This window comes from Sinocyclocheilus anshuiensis, unplaced genomic scaffold, assembly GCF_001515605.1.
Source record: "Sinocyclocheilus anshuiensis isolate Anshui unplaced genomic scaffold, SAMN03320099.WGS_v1.1 scaffold244, whole genome shotgun sequence".
Classification (NCBI taxonomy): Eukaryota; Metazoa; Chordata; class Actinopteri; order Cypriniformes; family Cyprinidae; genus Sinocyclocheilus; species Sinocyclocheilus anshuiensis.
Window position 1 is genome coordinate 688,423 of NW_015558588.1, and position 12,542 is coordinate 700,964.

The 12,542-nt window shown below is 31.0% G+C and overlaps 1 pseudogene; it reads left to right on the forward strand.

Moving 5' to 3' along the window:
• Positions 1–12,127, forward strand: part of LOC107679939 (motile sperm domain-containing protein 2-like) — a 14,096-nt pseudogene extending 1,969 nt beyond the window's left edge.
• The last annotated feature ends 415 nt before the right edge of the window (positions 12,128–12,542 follow it).

A 12,542-nucleotide genomic window follows, 5' to 3' on the forward strand; every position in this document is an offset into this window, starting at 1 on the left:
TTATTAAACATGTATAATATATAACCAAATAAATAAGAAACGTAGAACGTTTATTAGCAAAACGAGTAAGAAAGCTTGGAGGCACGGCATACACCTTGATGTCAAATAAAATAAATAAATGACACAAAGTTTAAATAAAGTAAAAATCAGCAAACAATGTGGAACCAATTAAATAAGAAACTAATGTTTAAAAAAACTTCCAAAATCACCTTAGATAAACGGCAAAAGTCAACAGGTTTTTCAAAATCCAAAATATTGCCAAACAGGCGCTTTTGCATCTCGTTTCGAAACTAAATCATCCACGATCGTCTTGTCTGTCTCACCTCACTCTTCTTATCAGTCAGCTCGACTCACTGGATTCGGCACGCTGCATTGAGCAGCCGCGTTCAGTTTGTAATTGTAGTGTCTGTTCTTCTACTGAACTAAATGATTTTTATTACTATAAAAAATCTAAACGACGGTGGGCAAGTGACATAACCGGTGTTGCGACTTAACAACGGTATCACTGTCAGCACCGTCTATCGCGGCGAGCCTAGTAGATGTTGGAACTGACAGTTCATAACATAATTATTGATCAGTTAATACGAAATAATATCAGCTGATTGGTCTGTCACTAATTCAAACCCTGCATTGCTTTTACTAACAATCTTGCAGCGTCCCAAGACAGATATGACAGCAGAGATGTGGAGAAACTCTTCAGAGATGACGCTCTGGTCGAAGGCTACCTCGCATGGAGAAGCTTCGTTGTGGAAGACACCTTAAAGATGATCGATGAGAGCTAACAGTGGAGGAAAGAGTTTAACTTGAATGGTATGTGTGTAGAGTTTGGGGCCTTTATGCTTGTGGTGCTTTTTCCCAGAACAGGCTCTTCTTTTACATTTTATTTTTTAAATGATTTAAAATAAACAAAATCATAATTATTCTCAACTGATTTTCATTACTGTAGTACAATTTTTTTACCATATTACAGTAAAATTATTGTAATTTAATTTTTTTTTATCATTTAAAAAAAATCCCCATTATTCTCAACTGTAATTCGCATTACTGTAGTTCAATTATTTTACCATATTACAGTAAAAATGATAACATTTTAAATTATTTTTTTAAGTTATATTTAAAATAAAAAATTATTATTCTTAACTGTGATTTTCATTACCGTAGTAAAATGTTAACCATATTACAGTAAACAAATGGTAATATTTTTTAATTTTTATTTTTTAAATTATTTAAAATAAACAAAATCATTATTTTCAACTGTGAATTTCATTACTGTAGTATTTTTTTACCATATTACAGTAAAAATTTTAATGTTTACATTTTATTTTTAAAATCAAAAAATCACTATAATTCTCAACTGATTTTCATTACTGTGGCACAATTACTTAACCATATTACAGTAAAATTATTGTAATTTAAATGTAAATTATTTTTTAAACTAATATTTAAAATAAAAAAATAATTATTCTTAACTGTGATTTTCATTACCATAGTACAATTTTTACCATATTACAGTAAAAATTATTGTAACTTTTTGATTTAAAAAAATAATAATAAACAAAAATCACCATTATTTTCAACTGTGATTCGCATTACTATGGTATGTTTTTTACTGTATTACAGTAAAAATTGTAAAATATAAAAAAAAAAAATTTTAAATTTTTAAAATGGAAAAAAAAATCATTCTCTGTGATTTTCATGACTGTAGTACAATTGTTTTTAACCACATTACAGTAAAAAATTATTGTAACATCTTTTAAATGTATTAAAATCAGCATAACAATTATTCCCAAATTAAGACCCGGACATGTTCTTCACAAATTCACTTTTTTAAATAATCAGATGCTGTTAACGATTAAAGTTGTTAAGTACTGAAAGCTGTAATTATTCGGTCTTGTAATACTGGTCCATGTGTATTATTTTATGATTATGTTTTTCTTTTTGATCCCAACATGGTCATGAGTTCTTCTTGGATAAATAGTGCATAATTTCTACGTGCTCTGTATGTCGTTTACAGTTATAAAGATTTAAAGCTTTCATTGTCTGACCAACAGATCATAAGGGTTCATAAGAACTGCTGATTCCTTAGCTTTACTTTCTAATGAAGACCCTTATTGTGTGTTGTCATCCTCCTCCTCTTGTCTGGACTTCAGTGTGTTGATTCAATCACTTCAGCTGATTTGAAATAACTTTCATGGCCTCCAAAGCAAACCGAGTCAATGCTGAGCTTCTCTTATCAAACGTGGCATCAGGTTCTTAAGGAAAGCGTGACGTTCACAGTGTTGCAAGCTGATACTGTTGTGATGATTCAGGAAGAAATTTTATTGTATTTTATTGTTGTTTTCTTCTTCCTGTAGACCTCACGGAGAGCAGTATTCCCCGATGGATGTTTGAGAGCGGTGCGGTTGACCTTCACGGATACGAAAAAGAAGGAAACAAACTCTGTAGGTGGAGTTCAAATTTAAATAGAACTACAGTTCAATGGGAATTTAATAGCAATAATAGATTTTTACTGATTTTAAACTCATTTTTAATCTACTGTACTTGACTACAGTGGCTGTTTGTTTGAAATAAGTATTCCTCTGATTGCAAAGAAAGAAAGAAAAACATTTTAAACCATAGCAGAGAAAATACATCAATAGAAGTATATTTTGATTAAAAAAAAGGTTTCCCACTTAAATCTTGTGCACTTTGAGAGCAAAAATAAGAGCTTCAAACACTTTTCAGTGACCAAAATGAACAAATTTGACTTGTAATAGTTTCTCAGTCCACTAATATAGCAGAGAAAATACATTAATTGGAATATATTTTTAATATATTAAAAAACATTGTTTCCCACTTAAATGCATCAATCTTGTGCACTTTGAGAGCAAAAATAAGGCACTTTTATTTATAGTGTCCAAAATGAACACACTTTAGTTGTGATAGTTTCTCAGTCCACATCACATTCACACTGGTGTTTTTAGGAAGCCAAACTATTTTAATAATGATCAATTTAATAAATAATATATGTATATAAATATTTTAATAATAATAGCACTGATATTATTATTATTATCCCTAAGATATATTAATATTATTATTGTAAAACAAATGCACTGTAAAATTAAATTAATTATTATTTAATAAATAAATAAATTATTTTTAATACATTTATTCAGAATAGTATATTTAAGTTTAGTTTATTTATTTATATATTTAAGTTAATTTTTTAATTTATTTGTTTATTTATAAATGTAAGTTTATTTATTTAGCTATTTATTTATTTTAATTTTGTTATTTATTATAATTTATTTTGCCGACAGCAGGATTTCAAACAGATCTCATGATAAATCCAGTGAAATTCTGTTATTATCCGTCTTCAAAAACTGTTGGATATTATGCAAATGTGAAAATAAAGCATAACTGGCATGCCTTGCATTCCCAAATGAATGTTAAACTCAAAGCATGTGATTTACTGTAAACCGAGAAGCTGAAAACAGTTTCTTTAGCTTTATCACTCAGTCCTAGTCTAAATGACATAAACTACTGTATGCCATAGGGATTCTTTTGCTTGCACTGAATTTCCCCTGAAGAATTAATAAATGATATCCATCCATCTGCAGCTCTTTCTCTCTGTGTATTTCGAATGCAGTCTGGTTCAGAGTGAAGCTCCACGTTAAAGATGCCAAGACGATATTTTGGATAAGAAGCGGTATGTGGCGTTCTGGTTGGAACGCTACGCTAAACGTGAGCCTGGGATGCCGCTGACGGTCGTGTCCGACATGTCTGAGTCTGGACTCAGTAATATAGTAAGTTCTTTGCTTTACTCTACATGCTCGTGTCACCTTAAAATAAAATGACGTTGAAGTTCAGTCTAAAACATTTCAAGTGGTTCACAATGCTGTGTAATCAGTGACTGATATTGTATGATGGTAGAAATGCTAATTATGATTCTGCTGTACTAGTTATACTGAAAATAATTAAATGAAAGGCACCTATCTTTTGGATGCATTTCAAACACTGTGTTTTTACAAAAAAATTATAAATATATTTTATATTAAATTAAATACTTTAAAATTCTATATATAATGTAAATTATATATATAATTTAATTATAATTAGATATTTTATATATATAAAATATAATTATTTACAATGATATATATAAATAATAAAACATTTCTAAAATATGTGATATATATATATATATATATATATATATATGCACATGAAGTTTATATATATATATATATCATGAGTGTCACAGCAAAGGGTCTGAATACTTAGGACCATGTGATATTTCAGTTTTTCTTTTTTAATAAATCTGCAAAAATGTCAACAATTCTGTGTTTTTCTGTCAATATGGGGTGCTGTGTGTACATTAATGAGGAAAAAAAATTAACTTAAATGATTTTAGCAAATGGCTGCAATATAACAAAGAGTGAAAAATTTAAGGGGGTCTGAATACTTTCCGTACCCATTGTATATATAGCAATCTAATAGTTCAGGATTAGTTTTTCTTTCAAGGTCATGAGAGTGCATTTCTTCTGATTAGTCTCGGGCCGTTATTAACCCTCTGGCAGACATTAAGGTCATTAGCTGTATGAGTCGAAGGTGCAGAGGGACAGACGCCACTCACTGGTTTAACACTTTGCAGATTTTAAATCCCTTCGGTCAATCCAACGCTCGCTTAATCCGAGAGAATTTCCCGTCAAACTGCAAATCTCCTCGTCTCATGTTTCTGCAGAAGAAATTCAGGAGTTTAATGCTGCTGGAAGGCCAAAGCCGCAGCCTAATCAAACATAATGCCAGTTTTATGTGGAGGAATTAGATTGTGCTTTAATTTGCTCTCTTTAATGCTTATCTTATATGACTGTAAATTGGTTGTGCGTGTTTATAAAGTTAATGCTTTTGAGAAAGTTTAATCATTTGATTTCTGTATATAAGTTTAGGGAGGTTCTTTCACTTAGTGTAAAATTGTATTTTATTTAATACATTATTTTTTATTGACCTTTATGTTGCATCATTACCGATTTATCAGGAGCCAAGCAGTGAATGTCATGTTGAAATCCCAAGAACCGTTTGGATGAACATTGTGAAATTTGGCACATTTATTGCAAAGGGTCTAAACATTGATTGCACCAATTTTAAGGTCTCTGCCTAAAACCCTCTAGCGCCACCATCAGCTCAAAATATGACTTGTTATAATTGCAATGTTTGACTGTAGAAATTCCTGTCTTGCAACATGAATCTGCTGATTTTATGAGTTAAAGTACTTACTGTGCTTACAGCTACAGCATATATTTCACTGTGATTCTAATTCTTGGGGAATTTCTTCAGATAAAAACCGTAAAAAGGTGTTTGTTCTCCTGCAATTACAACAGTGACCATGTCAAGATTCTAGGTTTTCAAATAAATATTCCATATAAAAACTGTTCTATTGTTTTCTTGTAAGAAACTCTTATTGAAAAGTACTGTTGTGACACCCAGGAGTGAATCTGGAGAGCAAAAGTCAACAGCAAATGAAGCTAAAGGTTACTCGAGCATTCAGTAAACATCAGGATTGCACAACTGAATGATTAAAGGGGTCATATGATGTTGCTAAAAAGAACATTATTTGGTGTATTTGGTGTAATGAAATGTTTATATGCGGTTTAAAGTTAAAAAAACACATTATTTTCCAACCAAATAAAGTAGTTTCGCTTTCACAACGAAACACACGGCAGCCTTGAGTGAGGAACGGCCGGCGGGCTTGAGAACGGCCCGGGCTGGACTCTGCTTCGTCCACGGTGAAAGCCGATCCGGCGATCCACAGCGCGAAGTTGATGTATTTCAGTTAGAACGAGCCGTTTTAGGTAGGCGTAGTTGACTTAACTTTTATAAAGAATATCTCTTTGGATTTGAGACTTTAGTCTTTGCAACTTTACAGATCTTCTTTATGCACCAAGAGCTTGTAACACTCCAAAGAGAAAGGAACAATTGAAATCGCGTCATATGATCCCTTTAACCAGTTGTAGTACAGCCTAGTAGTGTTCAGGTTGATCAGTATGTGTGTTCATTCATTGCTGGTTGAGCTTTGTGTTCAGCAGCCTTGTGTACTGTTAAAATTGACACCTATTGGTGGGCTTTAACAGTGAGTTAGCCAATGGATTAACAGCAGCTTTACAGATGAACTTGAGGCAACATTTTAGTCTTAAAGTGGGTCAGTAGAGAAAACAATTTCACTGACATACATTCAAATATTCAACTAAACTGGATGAAAAAAAAATGTATATGTGACCCTGGACCACAAAACCAGTCTTAAGTGTCAATTTTTTTTTTATTTAAATGTATACATCATCAAGCTGAATAAAGAAGCTTTCCATTGATGTATGGTTTGTTATGATAGGACAATATTTGGTAGAGATACAACTATTTGAAAATCTGGAATCTGAGGGTGCAAAATAATCAAAATATTGAGAAAATCATCTTTAAAGTTCCCCAAGTTCTTAGCAGTGCATATTACTAATCAAAAATGAAGTTTTGATATATTTATGGTAGGAAATTTACAAAATATCTTCATGAAACATGATCTTTACTTAATATCCTAATGACATAAAAGCATAAAAGAAAAATCTATAATTTTGACCCATACAATGTATTTTTGGCTATTGCTACAAATATACCCCGGCGACTTAAGAATGCTTTTGTGCTCCAGGGTCAGATATATTAAATAATTTGGATGTAAGGTCTATTTTTGTGTAATCCAAGTGTATAAAAATGACAAATGAAAAGCATTTAAATGTATTTATTTAGATAAATTGTTTTTTTTTTAGAACTTAAATGAACCCCAAAAAATCCATGTTTTTTGTTGCAGTCCTTTTTAATTTCACATTAATTTCAAATAACAGCTGATGTTTTTACTGTCAGGTAGAATATATACCATCATATCATCCAGCTTTATGAATTATAGCAACTTAGATTTCTTTCCCATGTTTTTCTCTTCTAGGACATGGACTTTGTGAAGTATATCATTAACTGCTTTAAAGTGTACTATCCAAAGTTTCTTTGTGAGTATATTCTGTTTTTTAAACCTCCTAACTGGGTTGATGAACAGTTATTTTTAAATTAATTCAAATAAAATTGAAACAGTCAAAAAACATTTGTAAGAAAAAAGTGACATTTTTTCGACATCAGAGAACTGTGAACTTGCAAATGTGATGTTGAATTATTGAAATATTAACTTAATATCAGACTTCAAGTAAATATTTAAGCTCAAAGGGGTTCGACTGACAAAAAAAAGTTTGGGAATCCTAGTATATTATAGAAAGGGTTTTCACATCTTTGTTTTGTTGTTCTTATTTTGTTATTCAGCCAAAATGATCATGTATGAGATGCCTTGGATCATGAATGGTAAGTTGTGATTGGCTCATGAGAAGTCTAAACGGATCTTTGTAATGATGTGTGGTCCAAGCAGTTTATTTGTCATAACTGTTTCTTCTGTGTGGCAGCTGCCTGGAAGATAGTGAAGACGTGGCTGGGCTCCGAAGCCATCAGTAAGCTCAAGTTTGTCACCAAGAGTGACATCCAGACGTATGTCAGCCCCGAGCACCTTCCACCACACATGGGAGGGACAGTACGTATAAATAAGAGGAGAGTTACTTGTGTTAAATTAAATATGGCTTGAAGTCTAAATAATAGATGTACTTTGATCAGATATATTTCAACTAAAATGGAATAGAAGTTTAATCATTTGATTTCTGTACATCAGTAAGGGAGGTTCTTTGCCTTAAAGTGTAAACTTCTATTTTAATGCTTGATTTCTGTTGCATCATCAGCAATATGTGTTGTGTTGAAACCCCAAAAACTATTTGGAAGAACATCATGAAATTTGCCACATTTATTGCAAAGGGTCTGAACATTAATCTGTCCAATTTAAGGGTCTCTGCCTAAAATCCTCTAGCGCCACCATCAGTTCAAATTATAGCTTTTTGTATGATTGTAACTTTGGAAAATTATGTATTTTGCTTCATCTAATGTTGAAACCCCAAGAACCGAATGGAGGAATGGCGTGAGATTTGGCACATTTATTGCTGAGGGTCTACACATTAATTACACCAACTTTAGAGTGTCTGCATAAAACCCTCTAGCGCCACCATCAGTTCAAAGTATAGCTGTTTGTATGATTGTAACTACAAAATTTACTGTGAATTTTGTTTTGTCTAATGTTGAAACACCAAGAACCGAATGGAGGAATGGCGTGAAATTTGGCACATTTATTGCTAAGGGTCTACACATTAATTACACCAACTTTAGAGTGTCTCTATAAAACCCTCTAGCGCCACCATCAGCTCAAATAGGACTTTGTATGATTTTAACTTTTGAATCTAGAAACATAAATCTTGCCTGGGAACACTTAGTATCTCACAGCACGTGATGTTGATGCTATGGGTTAAAGAGCTTATTGTGCTTAGTTGTGCTATATATTTCAATGCAATTCTGATTTTTGGGATATTACTCCAGTTTTTTCTCCTCTGTTACCATGTCAAGATTCTCGTTTTTTTCAAATAATAAATGTAATATAGGACAAAAATATAATAAATTGCAGGATTGCAAAGATTTGTTAATATCCTTTTGTTTTTTGTGATAGGACCAATTCAAATACAGTTATCAGCCTCTTCTGGACAACGACTTCTAGTCTCCGATCTGTGAAAACGGTCCAATCATCAGTGAAGATGAGAGTGACATCAAGGATATTGAATCCGAGTCCAAAGAGACTCTCGAATCCAGTTTCAATGCTGAGCAATCAATCAAACCCAAGAAGGTATACCACATATCCTCTCGTTCATTCAATGCGTTCTGTCTAATCTAACATTTCCTTCTTCACATATCCAGGTCACATTTACCCAGACATCTAAAGAAATTATATTTTGCTAAATTTGTTACAAAACATTTTGCATACTCACATTTTTTTGCATCTTGGTAACAAGAATTAGGCAGGGAAATGTCTTTAACCCTATAAAGCCAACTGTATCATATTTGATACCCAAATTCGTAAGGCCTCTAAATTATCAACATGATCAAACTTTGCTGTTAAACCTGTCGCACACAATCTACTCCACGCCTTCTGTCTCTGATTGATAGTTTAGAGTCTTTTATCCAGTAATTGTACAAACGTCCAGCTTCAGCTGGAGCTTCACGTGTCTTTCTGCTGTCAAATCTTGACTGATTTTTCTCAAGTAAACGTCAGAATAACTGCAGTAATTAGGGATTCTGAACCAAATGTTCAGCAAACAAAGTTATTCGGCCGAAAATAGCAAAAAAAAAAAGCTCTTTAAGACCGAATAAATTGTACCGAACAATGATATGACGCGATCAAATAGCAACCAGCGAAGAGCGAGAGGCGCGCACTCTTTATAATGCAGCACACATGTCAGCAGTGTGGAAGCATTTAAACTGTCGGAGAAAGACGCAAAAATCATTACAAGCACCGACAGCGAGAGACTGTTTAGTACTGCAGCGCATGTCTTGAATGAGAAGAGGAAGGGGTGATTGTTGCTGGAGTTAAAGTCACGCGTTAAACCACTAGTCGCCACCTACTGGCACAACTGTGTAATAAATACTATTTTATTTGAAGCGTAAACTCATATTCACTCTCTCATGTTGCATATTTCTTTTTACGTGTTTTTACAGCATTGTACATTATAACCAGTCACATTAAATTAAATCGTGATAACATTAAATTAAAGATATATCTGGTACTTGCCTAAAAAGACGGCTTTATGATAAGATTACACTAACATTAGGCTGCTTTAGCAGTTAACCCTGCGGTTGTGGCTGGAAACCATCATGTCGAGCTCGATTAGGGAATATTGTTATAATACAACATGATCTCGTCACGTGTGTAACGTCAGTGACATTCAGTGTCCGAGATGAAGCTGTGAGATGAAGATGAATCACTCAAGCCCAAGGGATAAATATAGATCAAACCAACATGTGCATCCAGAAAAAGGTTTGATTTCAGTGCGAGCGGCATCAGAAATCTAAAAAACAGGGCTGAAGACTACCTTAAAAATATTAAATAATAATATATATAATAAATATATATATACACTGTATAATATATATATATATATATATATATATATATATATATATATATATATATATATATATATATATATATATATATATATATATATATATATATATATATATATATATATATATATATATATATATATATATATATATATATATATATATATATATATATATATATATATATATATATATTTCTTTCTTTTGATAGATAAGATGTTTAATTTTTAGATTTTTTATTATTATTCTTTTTAATTTATTTAATTATTTATTCATTTTTATTTATCTCTCTCGATAGGCAAGATATTTAATATTTTGGAATTTTTTTTATTATTATTATTTATTTAATTATTCTTTTTTTTCTTTCTCTCGATAGATAATGTTTAATATTTGGGATTTTTTATTTATTTATTTTTTAAATAATTTATTCATTTTTATTTATTTATTTAGGTGTATAACAGGGCAAAACAACAATTTGTTTTTAGAATTGTAGAAAAATTAGCCACATATACTATCCTTTAATTATTTTAACAGTAATTGAACAATTATTGTTTTATTAACCTAGATAACCTGAAAATTAGTTTTGTGAACACATTACTGAAGTATCCATTTTTAACACTTAACATGCATAAGTAGCTAGAAACCTGTCATAAAACTGCATGGGGACACGAAGCTAGAGGATCTAAACGCAGTGCATTTAATGAAGGGTAATCCACAGAATACACAGGTAACCAGTCCAGACAAAAACAACACAACAAAACCACAGGCAAAAGGGTAATCCAAAAAACAGACAGCGTAACAAGACATGGAAGAAACCGGAAACAAGCCTTAGAAATGCAGCAAGACTTAGTAATGAATGAGGGGCTTATATTCTGTAAGCTAATGAGACACAGGTGCAAACCATGAGTGCTGATGAGACGGCCGAGGATTATGGGAAATGAAGTCCAAGACTGAGTGACAGGTCATGATCATGACAAAACCAATAAATTGATTTAAGACATTTTTTATTATTATTGAAGTATCCAGTTTTTGCTTAACATTTAATGTAAATATAGATATTTTTTTATTTTAATTTACTTAAAATTATAAGTAATTTTGTTGTGCGTTTTGGATTTTTCTTTAAACATGTCTTTATAGTTTTTTTTTTTTAAAGTTCAGTTTTAGGTTTTTAGTTCAAGTTAAACTAAATGAAAATGAGAAATGTTGCCTTAGCAACTTTATGAATTAAAATAATTTTAAATATATTTTTTTCTTTCAGTTAAAGTTTAAGTAACAATTTTTTTATTAATGAAAAATATATATATTTTTAAAAGATCCATCATTGAAGTATCCAGGTTTTCCATAACATTTAACATAAATGACAGTTGCAATTATTTGAGTAATTAAAAAATTGCATTTTTCAAATGTTTTTTCCCCAAATTATCCTTTACTGAAGTATCCAGGTTTTTCCTTAACATTTCATATAAATACAATTATATCTAGAAATGCATTATTTGATTAGAATTTATTCATGCATTTATTTTTTATCCATTATTGAAATATCTGGTTTTAGCTTAACTTTTAATATAAATAATATGGTTGCTAAAGAACAATTATTTGACTACTGAAAATGTTTTAGACTTTTTGTTTTGCTGCCATCTGTTTTGAAACATATGCTGAATGAAGTATTATTTTGTGAATGATATAGATGGTGGATTTCTGCAGTGCCCAATCAGAAGACAGAAGCGCAGTAATCAGTGATAATTATCTTGATAAGAGCCTCAGCTGTACTTACAGCCGGCTCTGTGTCAGCTCTGCTTTAATAGATCGGGCTCTGATGTTCAGTCTGATCTGAAACCAGTGCAAATGAAGCGATTGATACAGAGTTAATGAGACTCGGAGATCACGAGGGTCAAGATGCTGCTCTGTTTGTCACGTCTGCTCAAATCAAGCGACTCTATGATGATCCTGAATCACATCCACTTTAATCTCAGATCAACTTTCTCAGAAAACACCAAATGTTCAGCATGTGCTTTTCTCTGAGAGATATTTAGTATCTTTGAGATATTTTAATTTTTATTATTTTAAAATAGCCATTATATATTATATTATACATTTGTTTTTTTTTGTTATTTTTAATATTTTTTGTATGTGTAGTATTTATTAAATTTCTAATTTTTTTTATCTTTTAGATTTAGTTTTAGTTATCTCACTAGATTAAACGAAATAAACAAATGTCTGAATAAATGAAACGATTATTATTGTTATTGTTGTTTTAATTTTAATTAATTTAATTTAATTTTTAATTAATTATTCCTAATGATATTCCTTAATATTCTAATGATTTTTGGCATAAAAGAAAAATCAATAATTTTGACCCATACAGTGTATTTATTATTATTAATTATGTCTATTTTTTTATTCTTTTTTTTTTTTTTTTTAACTTTCTTCCTGGAAATAAATGTATCACTGTTTCCACAAAAATATTAAGCAATATACCTCAA